General features: G+C 43.5%; 1 long non-coding RNA gene across 1 annotated transcript; it reads right to left on the bottom strand.

Annotated features, from left to right (window-relative positions):
• Positions 1 to 2424: 2424 nt before the first annotated feature.
• Positions 2425 to 15241, bottom strand: LOC138685007 (uncharacterized). The gene is made up of 3 exons (XR_011324225.1): positions 15092 to 15241; positions 3267 to 3452; positions 2425 to 2606 (listed from the first exon to the last, which is right to left on the bottom strand). It is a non-coding gene; the product is annotated as an uncharacterized lncRNA (long non-coding RNA).
• Positions 15242 to 16410: the final 1169 nt, after the last annotated feature.

The following is a 16410-nucleotide window of genomic DNA, read 5'->3' as shown; positions in this document are numbered from 1 at the left end:
CATTGGCTCAACAGTGCTTTAACATGTCAGTCCTGTTGGACTCTGCTACCACGACTCCCTGCTTCTCTCCCCTGTAAAGTTCTTTTTTAATGCAGCAAATATCTAGCTGCTAAAGATGGTAAGTAGATGGGGAAGGAAAATAAAAAGTAGTTCACTGCTCTCGGTTGAGAATTTACAGGAGAATGGCTTGAATACTTAAGTTTTGTAACAATTATACAAGGAGCTGACATGCAAGCACCTGAAAAAGTAGTTTGATAGTACACCCTCTGAGGTATCTGAACACAGGGAGCCACAGTAGGTAATTGATCTAATTTGTGTGTTTATTTCTTTTGGACTATGCTTAACCTGTTGACTGTTGATAATGATTAAACAGAACATTATTTAAACCTTTGAAAAGTGTACCTACTAGCCTAGATGTGTATGAATACCATGGACCATAACTGGCTGAGGTTATTCCAGTATGATACCATAGTGTTCCTGATACTGTGCTCCTCTTGAGTATGGTGGCTGAAGTTGCTCACTCATCTATAGGCAAGGCCAAATTTTCTCCTAAGGGTACATACACAGTGCTGATTACTAGGAGTGATGTACAGACATAGCTGAAAGAAGCATATTGCCTCATTTAGCATTCCAAAATAAATTGAATCAGAACTTTTTTTTTTTAAGTGCAAATGATGTTATTTATTGCTGTAACCCAACTATTTTTATATAATTTCAGAACTCTTACTGTGGACTTCCTATTGCTATTGGCACCACTAACATTATTACTCAGTGAATAAATATAACTCAGATTACAGGAGCCATACTCAAAAATAGTTTTCAGAGGATGGGGAGAGTAAGTGCAAGTCTCCAGCTTTCACTCAAATTCTTAACAACTAACTCAAACACAAGCTGTAAGCAGACAAGACAACAGAATAGTGCTATTTACCAAATTCTGCACTGTTCTTCAGATTATGAGCCTTATGAAGACAGTATACTTACCACACTTAGCCTGGTTTCATTGGAGGAGGTGTGACTGCTGCAGCAATGAAAGCAGATTCACTTTTCACATTTCAGAAGCTGGGGAGGAAGAAAATTCACTGATGAGAGACAACACTAACACAGCTTTCTCCCCCTGCTCACTGTCTTTAGCACTTAGCCAGTACAACTCAGGGAAGACAATGCTTTTTCATGCCTCTGCTCAAGTCTTTTTAAAAAGTTGTTCACCTTCACCCTCTAATAAAGATTAAATGATATATCAACAATGCAGGTAGTAGTTCAAAAATTCTATAGCCCATGCAGCGATATGCTGAGGTAGAAATACTTTGCTTCAGCCTATTAGCTTTGATTTTACCTATATTTTGCTGAGAACTGTACAACTTCTCTGCCTACCCTGACCAACTTTGTTTTGTTGCTGGAGTTGCTACTGAAGAAATGTAAAATAAAGATTATTGACATAAGAGTTATTTCACAGTAATTCTGGAGAAGTGCAATAAATTTATTCCACCCCCACTCTTCCTGTGCCCTTGCTTGCAAAACCATTAATTATGTGCAGGAATAGAAAATTACTGTAGATGACAGGAATGAGTAATTCTCCAACTTAGACATGTGCTTCTTGGAGTGGCAGAACAGCCCTCAAGACTGTTCTTACATCACACAATTCTGATGTTGGAGGTAAAACTTGGACAACCCCCTGGAACGTTGGTTGTCACTGCAGGTCAAACCCAGACTTACACTGCATTTCTCTGACCCAGACACTGAGATAATTATGTCTGAGAGTCTAATTTTCAAAAAGTCGTTTAAGAGTGAGAAATCAAGATGCTAAGTTACTTAAACTTAGAAAAAAAGCACATCTTGTAAAATAAAATCCAGGCGTCTTGCTTACACATCAGATAACCAGCAGGGCTGATATTTAAATGCTTCTGTGTGATAGTAGCACCTCAGAGTACACGTCACCTACCCAAGCTATACAATGCCAGAGTTAAGTCAAACAATACACTTTCAAAAAACCAGCACTTTACGTATTAATATAATTTTATAGGGGAAAAATGCATCCTAATTATTTCTAGCACTTATCCAGACTCATGTGTTCTGCTGTCACTAAAACAAGACAGATTTGTCACTGCATTAGGTAAGCAAGTTTTTAATGTGCAAGATATGCAGAACCCCACAGATGGCGATGTCATTTTATTCTAGAAGCAATTCTGGACAAGCAGAACTACAAAAGTCCTTTCTGTTCTGACCTAAGTCCACAGCTGTGGCTGCAAACTTCTGTTTTGCTGCCCTGTATCTGACAAAGCAATCAAAACACAGAGAATTACTATTTTGGATCATATTGGTTTAAGCTCTATGATGCACTCATCGCTAACAGGAGTGTGACAAGGCCAGTAAGAGACGTTTTTGCTAAGGAAACAGTATTACTGGTAAACAAGCTGGTAACGCAGAATTATAAAGATACAGGGAACATCTGCATAATATGGCTGCTAAAAGAGGCAAACCCCACACCACTCACCAACAGATGATTTTTGTAACCAAATTTAATTCCTGGAGACGGTCCTCAGCTGGTAGCAGGATCCAGCACAGTACAGGTGGGATGAGAAGATAAGGTGTCCACCTGCTTGCTGCCTCTGGAAGAAGAGAAATTAATCAATCACTTTCTGAAGTCACAGAACAAACTGGAAAAAAAGTTCATTAACTTTTAGATACTTTACTCAAACCAGGGGTGAGGTTCTACATGTACTTATGTATCTTACTAACTATGGTATGATCAGGCTGAAAACAGACTTTTTGTTATAGTCATTACTAGATCATAAACAATTCTGTTACCTACTTAAACTTAGCCATTTATAACTAAAGTCTAGGCAGTGCAACAGGAAATACAAAATGAGGTATGCCTGAAATGAGGTAAACAGCATGCAAGATGTGACCAACATCTTTCCCTTCCTTCTGCTCCTGACTAGATTTCCAATAAATCAGCTAGATAATACTTACTAGCTGAACAGCTTGTCATGAATGCTGTTTACCAAAAAAGTGCAGTGCTTACATTTTTGTGGAGAGAATTTAAGTGGCTAAATGGTCCACATCTCAAAACAGAAAAATAATCATCACATTTCCCTATGACAAGGTGGTTTTGATCTATTTGCTATCCCATTTCCTAGACTGCATGCTGGTTTTCAGCATTTATCTATTTTCTCACCAATAGAATACTTGCACTTTCTAGGATCCTAGGCCAACTATATGTATTTTTTAACAACTTCTTTTTCTCTGTAATACAGCTTAGTACTGACCTGTTTTCTACAGCATGCAAACCACTAGATGATGACTCCTCTAGGAATAACCTTGCTTGCTCTGCTTCTCTTCTGAGAAGAATGTGCCTCTATTTGCTAATCACAATTTCACCTCTGGTACCTGACTCTGAAAAAGCAGGTTTGGAGGAGTATACTCTCTTCAGGTTACAGGCTGCTGCAAAGACACTAAAAAAAAAAAACAAACCACCAAACAAAAAAATACATTTTAATTAAGTAAGTCAACAGTTGCTCAAAATCCACTTACACAACTTGGTTTCTTACAAAGAATAACACTTTGTGTGTGTATGCTTAAATACTTCCTTTTTAATATATACACCACCACCCCCACCCCCCAAATGTATGTATATACATCCATACTCATACTTTTTTTTTTTTTTAACTTGTGTTGAAAAGTGGTGGCCATACTCCAAACTCCTTTATTCTTAAAAGTATGGTTCTTAGAAAGAAGGAACACATAGTCTTATTTTTCGGGGGGGGGGGGGGGGGGGGGGGGGGAGTAATTCAAAACTATGCCCAGAACTTTGGATTTCAGTCCGGACTTGTGTAAAATTCAGGCTTGATAGTAGGCTCTTCATCAGTACACATTATGATGCTTAGTTTTATCAAATGTAGGGCTAGGACCAAAACACTTATAATTCCCCACTTCTATTATTGGTTCAACTTTATTACAGCCTACTGGTAGTTGGCCCAATGCTCCAACAGCCTTAAAAAAAGCAATCAATCAGCACAGGGTAAAGCCATCTGCCTCAGTAATACCATAAAATTACCTAGGTTTCATTAACAGAGGGAAACAGATCAGTTTGACTGAACCGTGTGCTTTTCATAGCTCTCTGTCAGCAGATTTTTCTGAAGTGGGAGAATGTGAGGAAAAAACAGCACCAGATGTGTACATAAGGCTGGGTCCTCGCACTGTGACTGGCTTTGCACGTGTCTCATGGATGTAAGAAAAAGACTGCAGTGTTAATCATATGAAAGGAGGCTTGCCAAAAAGAATAATAAAGGTTACTCATTAACCACTGACAAACACTGGGGAAAAAATTTTTTTTTTGCTATTTTCCTCAGAAGAACTACAGCATATTCTAGTATAGAAATAAAAATAATCTTGGAGCAAACTGAAGTTACATAAGAGATGCATGCCTACTGCATTATATCAATTCTATTAATGGCCTGTTATACAGTTCTGTTGCCTCGATGCAGTCAGACTCCAGTATCACAAGGATTTTTTGTCAGGTGTCCCTCCCCCGCTGTAGCTGACACACTATTGCCCAAGCAATGTGCCCAGCACAAAGAGTTCTCTTGGTGGGTAAGAATAACCTTGCACCTCAGTCCTACTCTGGTCTGACTCAAAGGACTAAAAGGCCATGAGAGAAGTAAACAGCTTTCATGTGCATTTACAAATTGGATAAATGGATGGGTCACCCAAAGGTCAAGGATTCTGTATGGGAGCTACAGAACAATTGTTTCTGCACACTGAAAATGCCAGCAAAAAAAGTCCCCTGGATGCTGCAGCTGTAGAGAAATTTTAACGAATAAAGAGAAATCTATCATACCAACTATCCCTCAACCTTCCAGACATAGCAACAGCAAACGTTTGCTTTGACCTGGGAGGTGATTCACCATTCCTAATGACTCTTGCTTCAAGGCCCCTGGCGAACAATCGACAACCACCGGGTATCAAAATAATAATGTGGCAAACAATTTGTGCCTGCATATAGTTTGGGGTGGGGGGAGCAAACCACCATTTGGAGGACCAGACTCCCCTCCCTGCCTTATTTTGGTAGGATCAAGCCCCTGACACAGCAACTCAAATACCAGGGAGAACACCACCAGTGATGTTTTCCTTTCCTTCTGCCAGTGTGCAATTCTAGGCCCTTTGAATATTCCTTTGTGTGCCAATAAATTTTTCAGGATTTCTCTTAATCTCAAAGTATGAAGGGAATAGTATTTGAAGTAAACATCCCAGAAACGTGAAGACTGTATTTAGCACTACCTTCTGTGCTAGAATACGTCTTTATTTGTGGTATAACAGCAGTTGCACTATGAGTCTTCAGAAAATTATGCAGAGACAGCATCCTTGCACCCTGAGTTCAGACAGGTGTATGCAGAACACAACACAATACTGTATATAAATGGATAGAATTATTCTTTCTGACTTAGCTCAGTATAAAGCTGATCTCCAATCATGCTATTTACTTGCTACCTGTATTAGTTTCCTCTAATGCTTCTTAAGGGCTTCTCTAATCTGTACCAGCCTCAATATGCAATAGTATGTCAATTTGAAATTTCACCACCTTGTTAGTTTTGCGGCAAGAGAATCTGTTACGCGCAGTGCTTACTCTTAGGTCCTGTAGCATGACACTAGTTACTACTTGAACATTTTGCTTCACTGACACTAATCCCAACTGCTGGTCCTAGCCATTAAAAAAACCCAACTTTTTAAACCAAACCAATACCCACCTGGAGAAACTGTCTGCTGATAAAACGTTGTGAGCAAAAATAAACAGCTGCCAAGTTCATAGTCACACCAAGATCACAGCAAGAGCTGACATTCACAAGCAGGTTTAAGGGCTAACTCCCCAGCTTTGAGCTTCCTGATTTCAAATGACAAACCCACATAACACACAGACCTTCACCCACCTTTCTTTCTTTTCAGTAGCTACCTTTTTGCCCTCTCCTTTGAGCACACACCAGAGCGAAGCTGACATGCAGAAGAACATGTATTTATACACCCAAAACCCAGAATGCATCACAGGACATACAGAGATTCCCACAGCACTGGATGCACTCAGAATTGGAGCATCTGTTGTCAAAGCAGAGGTTACATGCCTATCTGAAATACTAACCATCAAAGACAGGCAGCTTATCACTGCATGTGTGCCTGAGCCTTAGCTGTATACTCACCCAAAGATTACGGTATTACTGCAGGATCTATTTGCTGTGGATTCCTGTGGAAGTCTGAAATAACCCCCACACTGCTCAAGAATCCACTTTCGCACCCTGCACACACAAGCAAGCCTTCTAGACTCACATTGGTAATTGGACTGCTATGGAGAGAAAGCAGGTTTCTCTGCATCTTTCACGCACAAATGCTGAAATATGAGCAATTATTTGCAACAGAAACCATGACACGACTGACTGATGATCAACGCAAGCACAGCACAGTGCCTGCATGTTCCACAGAACAAGCATCTGCACCCTTCCTGGGTTGCATTCAGCAACACCTCTTCCCACTACCTGCACTGAAGAAGTAGTAGCAAGCAACAGGTTTCCACTGCAAACAAGACACCCAGAAGAGCCTCAGCACTTGCTCTCAGAGAGACAAGCAAAGAGGAGGTATTTCTGGAGGTCTGGCTCCTATTCAGAAGAGAAATGTTTCCCTTGGCTTGTGAAAGTTGCTCAGACTGAGAGCAGTAACAGGCTGAAGAAGCCAGCTTTCCAATTCCCTGTTCCATTACTCTTTTTGATTGGCACTTTAATGAGGGCGCTAGGGGTCGACCCCCTGCCAGGGGGCCGGTTCATGCCCCGTTTATCTCACAGTCCATGTAAGACTAAAATAACACGCCAGGCTGAGTTTCACTGGCTTGTGATCCAACAGCCCACCATGATGGATTGAGTGACTGCAGCAAGTTGGCAGCTAAAGTGTGTTGTAACAGTATCTTTCTGTCAGCACAACACAATGGATTTGCTGATTCCCGGGTTTTCCCAGTGTTCACCGTTACCATCGGCTCAGAATTTTCTAAAGTTCATTTTCCAGCGGGCTGCAAAGTGATAATAAATAACATACCAAAGGTTACGCCAAGCTTTTCTTCCCCTCAACTGTCCTACTGCTGACAAAGTAGGGGTTGTGGTGCCAGCTTTACTACATGCACAAGAACAGCCATAAATCCACTTGCTTTTCCAGAAAGGAAGAAAGGGGGCAGCTATATTGCTCTTTTTGTGTGAGCTCATTCTGCTAGGCCAACACTTGCTACACAGGACTTTTCACCCCTGAACAGAACAGTGAATACAATCCAACACAAGAGGAGGTTGCTATGTGAAGCAGCTCTCTCCAGAAGAGCTGTCAGCTTATTTGGAGGCTAAGTTCACAGACTGCAGAAACATGGCTAACAAGCCACAGTGCTTACGATTTGCATGGCTTAGAACCATCAAAATAATCTGTAAGTGAGCTAGAAAATCCAGGAATCCTGTGTAAGGGATGGATTATGCTTTAGATCCCTTTCTTTAATATTATAAAATGTCCTCATATCTCCTCTATAGGAAAACCCCCAACAAGTGGGGGGAGTTTCCTTTAAAAAAATCAAAGTACTAGGAAATTGACTGTTTTTATTAGTCATCTGAAGACGGCCTCTATGTCCTCTTACTAAGACCTTGTCTCTGTGCCCCGTTTCCTCAATATCCTTTTCATTCTCCTTGCCACTGTCTGTGAAATGAACAACTCGCCTCAAATACTGGCGAGAACATTCTTATTTTCAGTTGTTGTGATCCCAACTCCTCCCAGCAAGAGTGAACAAACGAGCTCCACAACAGAAGTGGCTTTTCACTTCCTGTATAAGGATTTTTGACAGCACAAATTTCAACAAGCTAACAATTCTCCCACCCCTCAAAGTCAGATTAACACCCTGCCCCCCAGGGCTAATAAACAGGAAGGGTGAATGCTGTTTTCCTTGCTTAGGGGAGAACTCTGTAGTTCCATACAACTGTATGTCTACGTTTTTCAGTTTCTTTTAGGCCTTGCACAAGACAGTGTAACAAAGCCAAAAACACTTCTAAAATCAACTTTAGAACTTCAGCCACCCTAATGTTGATGTGTTCTGAAATATTTTATTGTCGGCATCCAGAACTGATCTTGTCCAGAACTCACCCTTTTCCATCTCTGGGACTCTAGATCCATCTGACTCTGGGCAAAGTCAAGTGTGTTCCTGCCAACAGAAGAAATTACTAAGAGAGAGAATGAGCAAGGAAGGTACAAGAAATGAGAATACAGATGTGGAAGGGACTCAAGACAGGCAAGATCAAGGAAGAATGCATAGGGATATGAAAAGACAAGAGCGCGATGGGAAAAAGGGGCCAGACTGAGGAGCTGCTTGAAGAAAATACAGCTGTTCTCAACAGCAGCTTACTGTTTACACTGACAATACAAATCACTGCACAATACAGATTTTAATTCACGGTGCTGGAGAAACAAGCCTCTTGAGTTGAAGATTTTTATTTGCAAAAGAGAAAAACAATCATAACTACAAACCGGAACAGCAGCAGCACATGGGGTCACTACTGGTGCAAGTCTTTGCTAGCACGAAGCGTGTAATTAGTGTAATTCTTTGCAGAACTCCTCTAGAGAATCCAGTTCGTAGTCCTGTGCACCCCAACACTGTAGCCTGCAGATACGTTACTCATCTAGCTTTGAACTAGCTACCTCAGAGACTGCCAACAACACCGCCACAGCAGAGCAAAGTAGATGATGTGCTGTGAACATGGTTTGAAGCTTTACTGAAGCTGCCAGTAGTCAATCTACCTTGCTAGTTCAATTCCAGCTCATATCTGCCTACACAAGTTGCTGCAGCCAAGCCCTAAATGTTCCTCTGGGGAGAGCTAGATACTTACACCTTAGCACAGTAACACAGAAGAGGGCATACTGAGCCTACAGCCAGAAAGCCTGGGAATTATTAGGAAAAATGAGTGGGTGTGGGAGCTCAAGGGACCAGTGGGAGGATGCGGGAAATCAGTAACACTGATTTGAATAACTGGTAACAATTATTAGATCTTTTTTGGTATGAATCATCTCTCAGAGACTCATCATTTAAATGATGTCACTCCATGGGCAGTAAAAAAATACAGTAGAAGAAACAAGCCTGCCATGACACAAGGGTTTCGAGCCACAAGGTCAATGGCCAAACAGGTCTGGGAAACTTCACCAACACATGTAAAAGGGAGCAACTTCTGTGGAGAACATACGCTTTAACTGACAGACCAGACAAGCCAATTTGTCTTCAGGACAATTATGATGTTACTTAGAGCTCTGCTGAAACTGCTTCAACTGATGGAAAAGGAGTGGTCTCGCTTGCCTGATGACGACTGAACTTGTCCTTGCTCCATCCCCTCCCCAGTGGTGATATTTGCATTTGAAACTACAGGTTGCAAAATTAGCCAGCCAGAACCATCCCAAGGGAACAAAACAAAACCAGAACAACAACAAAAAAGCCTGAAACAAGCAAACAAAAAAAAGTGAGTTTGAACAGAATCCATTCTCTGACTGGGCTTACCAAACCTACAAAAATGGTCCTGTCGTTGCAGGGGAAGGGGCAGCAGAGAGCAGTGCTGCCTTATGCAGATTTCAACTACTTCTTTTATCTTTTTAAACAACTGCATGAAAAGAAAAAACTGTTTGATAAACAAGTAGTAGCATCAGCAACAGGCAGGCTCTGGAACTCAACAGCAACCACACTACAGTTCATACTCCCTTTCTCCCCACCTTCTTCTAACACACCCCTTGCTTTTCCCAGTCTGAAGAACCATGGCCCTTTTCTGTCAATAGAAATACCAAGCTGCTGCATCTCATCCACATTTGTTTCTCACCTGCTTGCCAAAATACTGGAATGTTATGAAAGCAAAATTACATTCTCATCCTCTGGTACAAGAGGTGCGAGCAAACCGCAAATGGTAGCAGTAAGCTCTACAGTAGGCATGGCCTTTCTTTCCCATACTCACCCCCACAGTTTTTCTGTAACCAAGAGTGGCACCACTGGGATAACTGAAGCCAGCTGCTCTACTGCAACACAGGGCTGACCTGAATGCACATGTGGACAACGTGGTCATGTCAGTCTGAGCTCCTGTCCTTCCTCAGCACCCAGGAATTTGGGATACCAAGGGAGATGCTGCCAGTACTACTTCACAGCCAACCATAAACCTGGCAGTGGCTGAGGAGCTGTATGTGAACTGACATTTTACATGTAGTCCGAGAAGAACTTGACCTCCTTCCCAGATCCAAAATGGGGTGTGCAAATCATCATTCTGCACTGAGCAGAGCAAGAGGCAAAACTGAAAATATTCACTGCTCCAGGAAGGCTCACAGGTTCCTGAAGTCAGAGATTATCTCTACGTTTATACAATGCTCTTTCCGTTTTAGACACAGAGCTCCCAGTATTTACCATCTGAAAGTGTGCTACCGGCAAAAATTTCTTAAAGGGGGGTCTGCAAGGACCCCTGTTTTATGGAATTTAGGCACACACAAATACAGGACTTAACTCCTGGAAAGACTGTCTATTAGATAGCTTCTATTGGTTTCAGACCTTCCTTACCTACGATGAGTAAAAAGGAAAAAGGAACATGAGAACAGAACTCCGCTCTTCTGTGAGAACAGTGATTTTTAGCTTAAAAACTAGGTTGAAATGCTTTACCAGGTATTACTCTCCAACAAACCTGCCACACCACAAAACAGAAAAATGGTCTAAGAAAGCATATCAAAAACTTCAGCCTCACCACTACACACTGATTGTGGTGGAGCAACTACTTAAAAAACAGTAACTTTAATTTGCTTGGAGCTTTCTTGGGAGAGGAGAGAGGGAGAGGAAGCAGTAGGGATTTAGGAAAGGGTCAACAGAACAAATTCAGGTCTTGGTTCCATACCACGTCTCTGGAGCAAAGCCCATTACATAGAGGTGATGTCAGTAAAAGCCCAAGTACGCCATGCCTAGTTATCAATATATGTTATTAACTAAGAAAAATATTAAGCTTAATGGTTAGCATAATGCTATGTTTTTACAACATCTGTCAGCAATTATTTGTATTTACTTGCACTGCAAATGCAGAAGAAAAGTTGGAGAAATATAAACACCAGAATTCACTGAATTCCCACCAGTCTTGCATTTTCCCACAAAGAATCTCTAATCATCCCTGTTTAGACACTGCCATTTGTTCTTCGCCCTGTCCAGTATGGAATTTCTTCCCAATCCTCTATGACCAGACATTATTGGTCCTTGTTCTACACTGGAACAAATAATGACTAACCCCTCTGCAATTAGTAGTGTTAACTTCAGTGCTCTTAAGACAGCAATTAGAACTATCACATTTCTTGGACTCAAAACAACAAATCAAACCCTTTTCAGTTCCTGCTCTCCCCTTGGCCATGCTTTACACTGCAGCAAAAAAAGGAGGCAGGGAGAGCAAGGGCTGTGCTCTACTTGAGTTTACTCCACCTGTGCAATGCAGGGTGAGGAACAGGTTAGCTGGGTGAAAAGTTCACTGCAAGCTGAGCTGTCTGTTTCTCTTGCTTAATTTATCCGATATTTGGCTAACCTTGCTCTGAACCCAGCCCCCAAGACCCCCTTCCTCTCATCCCTCCCCAGCGGGTTCATGTCAGCCAAAGACACCGCCTCTTATTCCCTTCTCCCTGACCCTGCTGAATGGAGCGGGGGCTGGGACAGAGGGCCAAGCACAGAGAGCCCTTGCACTGGAGAGATAATAATTATTTATGCTCTAAACTTCAACAGACCTCATCCTCAGGAGCAAACAGAAAAGTTCTATAGTCAGCAACATTGCCTGATACTGTGTTCAAGCTTATCAGTTTTTCCAAGGCTAGATGGCACCCACCCTGCGCCCCCACCTCCTCTGCACCCTGTTGCTCTTCCAAGGATGCAGCACTTCCTAAGGTAGCTTATAATGGATCCCTGATCCACTCTGACAGCCCTTGCAAGGGGACTATCATACAGTTCCTACTGCTTTCATGATCTCCAAGATACCGGTTGGCCCAGTATGTCCATTACCTCGTTTCTGCAGCTCAAGATCCTCAAAAGGAACACACCTGACATACTTAAAATACTGCAAAGAACAGAGCAGTAACACAGCGAGCATAAGCAGGAAGAGCCTAAATGGTTCTTCTCCCCTCAAATGCCATGAAGTCAGTGAAGGAAAGGAAGGCTGAGGTAGTGAGACATGCCACTATTGCTCTTTGGAGAAAAGGATTCCCTGATCCATGGACCTTTATACATCCGTAAGCTACTCATACTGCAGAATACAGAAAAGGTTCTGCCGAGAAACTGCTGAGCAGTTTCCCTTTCAGTGACAGTCCACTGCAACTTTCCCACATATCCTCCCCCTGTACCCAAAAAAGCGTGACAAGAACACCCTGAAGTTACCCCCACTGTGCAGGCAGTAGCAGGGCACCGGTTTCACCTCCTAGAAAACACATTCAACACCACCTCTTGATTCAGCACGTCAGAGCTTCACATCAGGTGATGCAAACTACTGGAAAAACTGCCCAAGAACATGCATTTCTGGCAAGCTTTCATTATTTTCCTGCTGTGCTCAGGACTGCTCCCAGCACTCTCTGGGGCAACACAAAGCGTATTTGATGGCCTTCTCAATGACTGGATACATCATCAGAAAACAGTGCACAAACCAAACCTGTTGTGCTTTCACTGCTCAACTTGAGCAGCCAGTACTCTCTTTCATGCTTAATCTTGGACTCCAAGAATCAACATGCTTTTATACCCACCTGCTGGCACCCTCTGCCTCTATGAGATGGTGAGTTAAGATGTGACTAGACTCTGCTAATTGAGAAGAATAAATGTTTCCTGTAAACCTTAACTTCATTATACTCTGTGACCCAACAAAAAAAAAACTTATAGCTGTTCCACAGCTTTGAAACACCTAAGCTGCTTTAGCTCCAGTAGAAAGTCTCACAAAGAGCTTATTATTATTAATAATCTGTATCATCACCGTGCCCCAAAACTCCATTACAGTATCACTGTACACACAGAGAACAAAGTTGCTGTCCCACTGATTTGGGGGGGGGGGGGGCAGACACACAGCCTGACAGCTTTACAGTAAGTGGAAATTCCTTGTGGTCTAAGAATAATATTAAACTTGCTTCCCAGGATCACCAGATGACCTTGCCTTGACACATGGCTTAATTTGTCTGGAAGCAGCGCAGACTGGAGTAGTTCTGATGTGGTCACTAATTTAGCGACACCATCCATTTCAAACCTCACCACTCCCACACCAAGGTAGCAAAAGACCGGTTTGCAACAAAGAGTCCTTGTTATTAAAGGAGTCCCGGGCCTTATCAAAGAACATGATCCAGCATCCCCCACCCAACCCCTGCATATTTTCAAGGCATGAAAATCGCTAAGAAGAGCCAAGCAAGGTTGTCAGGAAGACATCAAACTGCTACATAAGAAAACACAGGATACACACCAAACCCTTCGCCCACATTGCCCAACGCGCCCAGTATCTGTATTTCTCAATAGTAGGACCAGCACGGATACTCACCATTGCATCAGGATAATTAAACTACTACAATAACAGATAACAGTAACTTCCACACAAGGAGTTCTTTGTGCAAATTTTCAAAGCCTTTGTTAGAGATTTTAACACCTCTTCGAAACTGCTGAAGCTATTCGGAGACAGGTAAAAAGGCATAGGATCGATACAGCAGTTATCAAAGATGATGCATAAAATCAGTTCTTTGCTCCTTCCATCCACCACGCAGGAAAACAAAAATACTTCAAAAGATACCATACCCGCATGGAAAACTAAAGGCAAGCTGAACTGAAATGCAGCTCAGATCGTTTACATCTTGCAGTTTAAGAATCACCTCGTTTAAAAAAAGAAACTTGACGCAGCGATTTTCATCATTCTGACCTATCCCAAAAAAATTCAGTGTTTGTTAACAGCAGAAAAGAGCTTGTGAAAACGCAGCCGTTCAGAGAGAAAAACAGCTTTCAACTTTAGAAATGACAACATACAGAAGAACAATTAACAGGTCGAGTTTTAAAGGAAACCAATGTCCTCTTTTCAACGTATCGAACTTAAAGGCTTCTGCTGTTTGTGAAAAAAAAACAAAAAAACCCAACACTTCCACCCCTTCCTCCCCCAAAACCCACAAATTATGTAAACATAAGAAGGCAGCAATCGGAAACTCAGCATTTCGGTATCTCTGGCAGGTCCTTTTGTTCCTGCCGATTCCATAAATCGGAGGAAATCTCTTTCCCCTCCGATCGCAGACAGACCTTCACAAACATAAATCCTCCACTTCCAGATACTTAGGGTTCAATGCACTTCCACTTGTTGCTTCTGTCAGGAACGCCTATCTGGATTAACTCTGACAGCAGGCCTTCATACTTAAGGGGCAGCCTAATTGCCGAGAACTTTAGATACTCTGCTTAAAGCAAAACAAAATTAAATTAAAGACAATGACACGAAAATCACCCCATCTGTGGACAATAGGCTTCCACCAGAAAACCGTTCCAGAGGAGAAGCGTAGGGCTCCGGGCCTGTCTCCGCTCCATGGCCGGAGGGCATGTCGCGGCTCAGGCGGGTCGCCAGCCTCACCTGCAGCTATCGCGGGCGATCACGGCGTATCGCCGTACTGATACTCCTTCACAAGCTGATAACGAGCACTTAGCGTTCACCCCTGGAGCGCACCCCGCTCCCTCCCCGACAGCAAGGGCCGCTCTCTGCCTTCCAGCGAGGTTTACCCGCCGCCCCTTCACGCTCCTTTGTGCCCTCCACCTACACTCCCGGCAGCCGCCCTGCGCTTCTCCTCACCCACCCTCCGCGGGGTCTCCGCACTCTCCTCCCCACCTCCCCCGCCAGGCTGTCGAAGGCGGCTCCGCGACGCTCGGGCCTACCGCCGCCCCACACCACGGCCCCGCGGGGCGGCGAGGGCACGGCGGGGGCAAACGACCGCCGCCACGGTTTTGGTTTGGGCCTTACGTTGGGGGTTGTTTGGTTTTTTGCTTGTTTGGTTTTTTTCTACCGCCTCCCCCCTCAAAAAAACCCAAAACCTACCCATCCTGTCGACTCACCTCAGAGGGCGCCTCGCCTTGCCTCGCCTCTCTGGAAGGTTCTGCGGCGCGCGAGCAGGTGCGGCTCGAGCCGCGGTGCCCCGCCCCCCCGGCCCCCAACGGCCGTTAAGGGCCGCGCGGAAGGGAGCTCGCGGAGCCCGTAGCCCTGACAGGACGCGCCTGAGGGAGGCTGCCAGCGCCGGCAGGTCCTGCGCGAACCCTGAGGGGCTTGAACCCTGAGGGGCTTGAACCCTGAGGGGCTTGAACCCTGAGGGGCTTCGCTGGCAGGACAGCGCGGTGCCGAAGGGTGTTTTGACAGTGATCTCAGGCGTCGGCGGGAGATGGAGGGACGGGCACCGGGCAGCGGCCGCTCGGCGGGAGCGGGAGTCTATCCCCCGGCGAGGCAACGTCCGAGGGCTGCGGCCAAGACCAACCGTCCCACAGGCGGGTTTGTTACCTACTGAGCAACCAAAATATTAAAAATTGCTAACATGTGGAATCTATTAGGACATTTAGAAGGAATTCACGTTCATTGTTTCACTTGAAATATAAAGGTTATAAAACTTAACGGCCACATGACAAAGAAGCTATATGAAACACTCCGAGATTTACAGAGCAACTGTTATGCTCTTTAGGCATGTGGGCTGAAAATTGCTTTACAATAGGCAACGCAACCTGTGGTTTGAGCGCTGAGGTTTTCTGGCAGTTTTCTTTTTTTTTGACCTTGCAGACTGGTATTCAGTTACCACAGCAGCTCCAAAGTAAAACAGAAACACAGCTTGTATCTTCTTTCAAGTATTTATTTCTTTTGTCCTGTTAACATCAAATAATGAAAGGAATTGTAAGGATTTTGAAGGGAGGATAAAAAGAATGAAAGCAGGAGAAAGGAAAAAAAAACCAACATAATGGCTTAATTTCTCACAGCATGTGCAGCGCAAATGAACAGTAAACACATACCACAGAAAAATGCAAACAAAGGCTACGTTTGCTAAAAGTTCCAAGGAAAAAACCATCGTGAGTGCCCCGAAGCAAACATTTCAGCGATTAAATCCTCAGAGCCTTTGCATTTCTAGGCCAATTTAGCACAGCAGATATCTTCCCCCTTCCCCCAAAACACACCTCGGCAAGCTAGCAGGGAGGAGCTAAAGGGCCAGGTTTTCAAGCCTTGTTTTGTTTTAAGGCATGGAAATGTTGCAATTGTGGCATTCAGAGGAAACTGTAATCTAATCTAACGGGTCAAGTACGAGTGTGAAAACCCGATTACAAATTTGCCACTAGGGTTTGTTAAGTAAGCAACAGTTCATGGGCAAACAGGGTATTTTGCTGTGCTTGTCAAATCT

Source organism: Haliaeetus albicilla, chromosome 4, assembly GCF_947461875.1.
Source record: "Haliaeetus albicilla chromosome 4, bHalAlb1.1, whole genome shotgun sequence".
In the NCBI taxonomy this organism is placed as follows: Eukaryota; Metazoa; Chordata; class Aves; order Accipitriformes; family Accipitridae; genus Haliaeetus; species Haliaeetus albicilla.
Note: the sequence above shows the minus strand (reverse complement) of the source record. Positions and strands in the feature narration are given on the sequence as shown.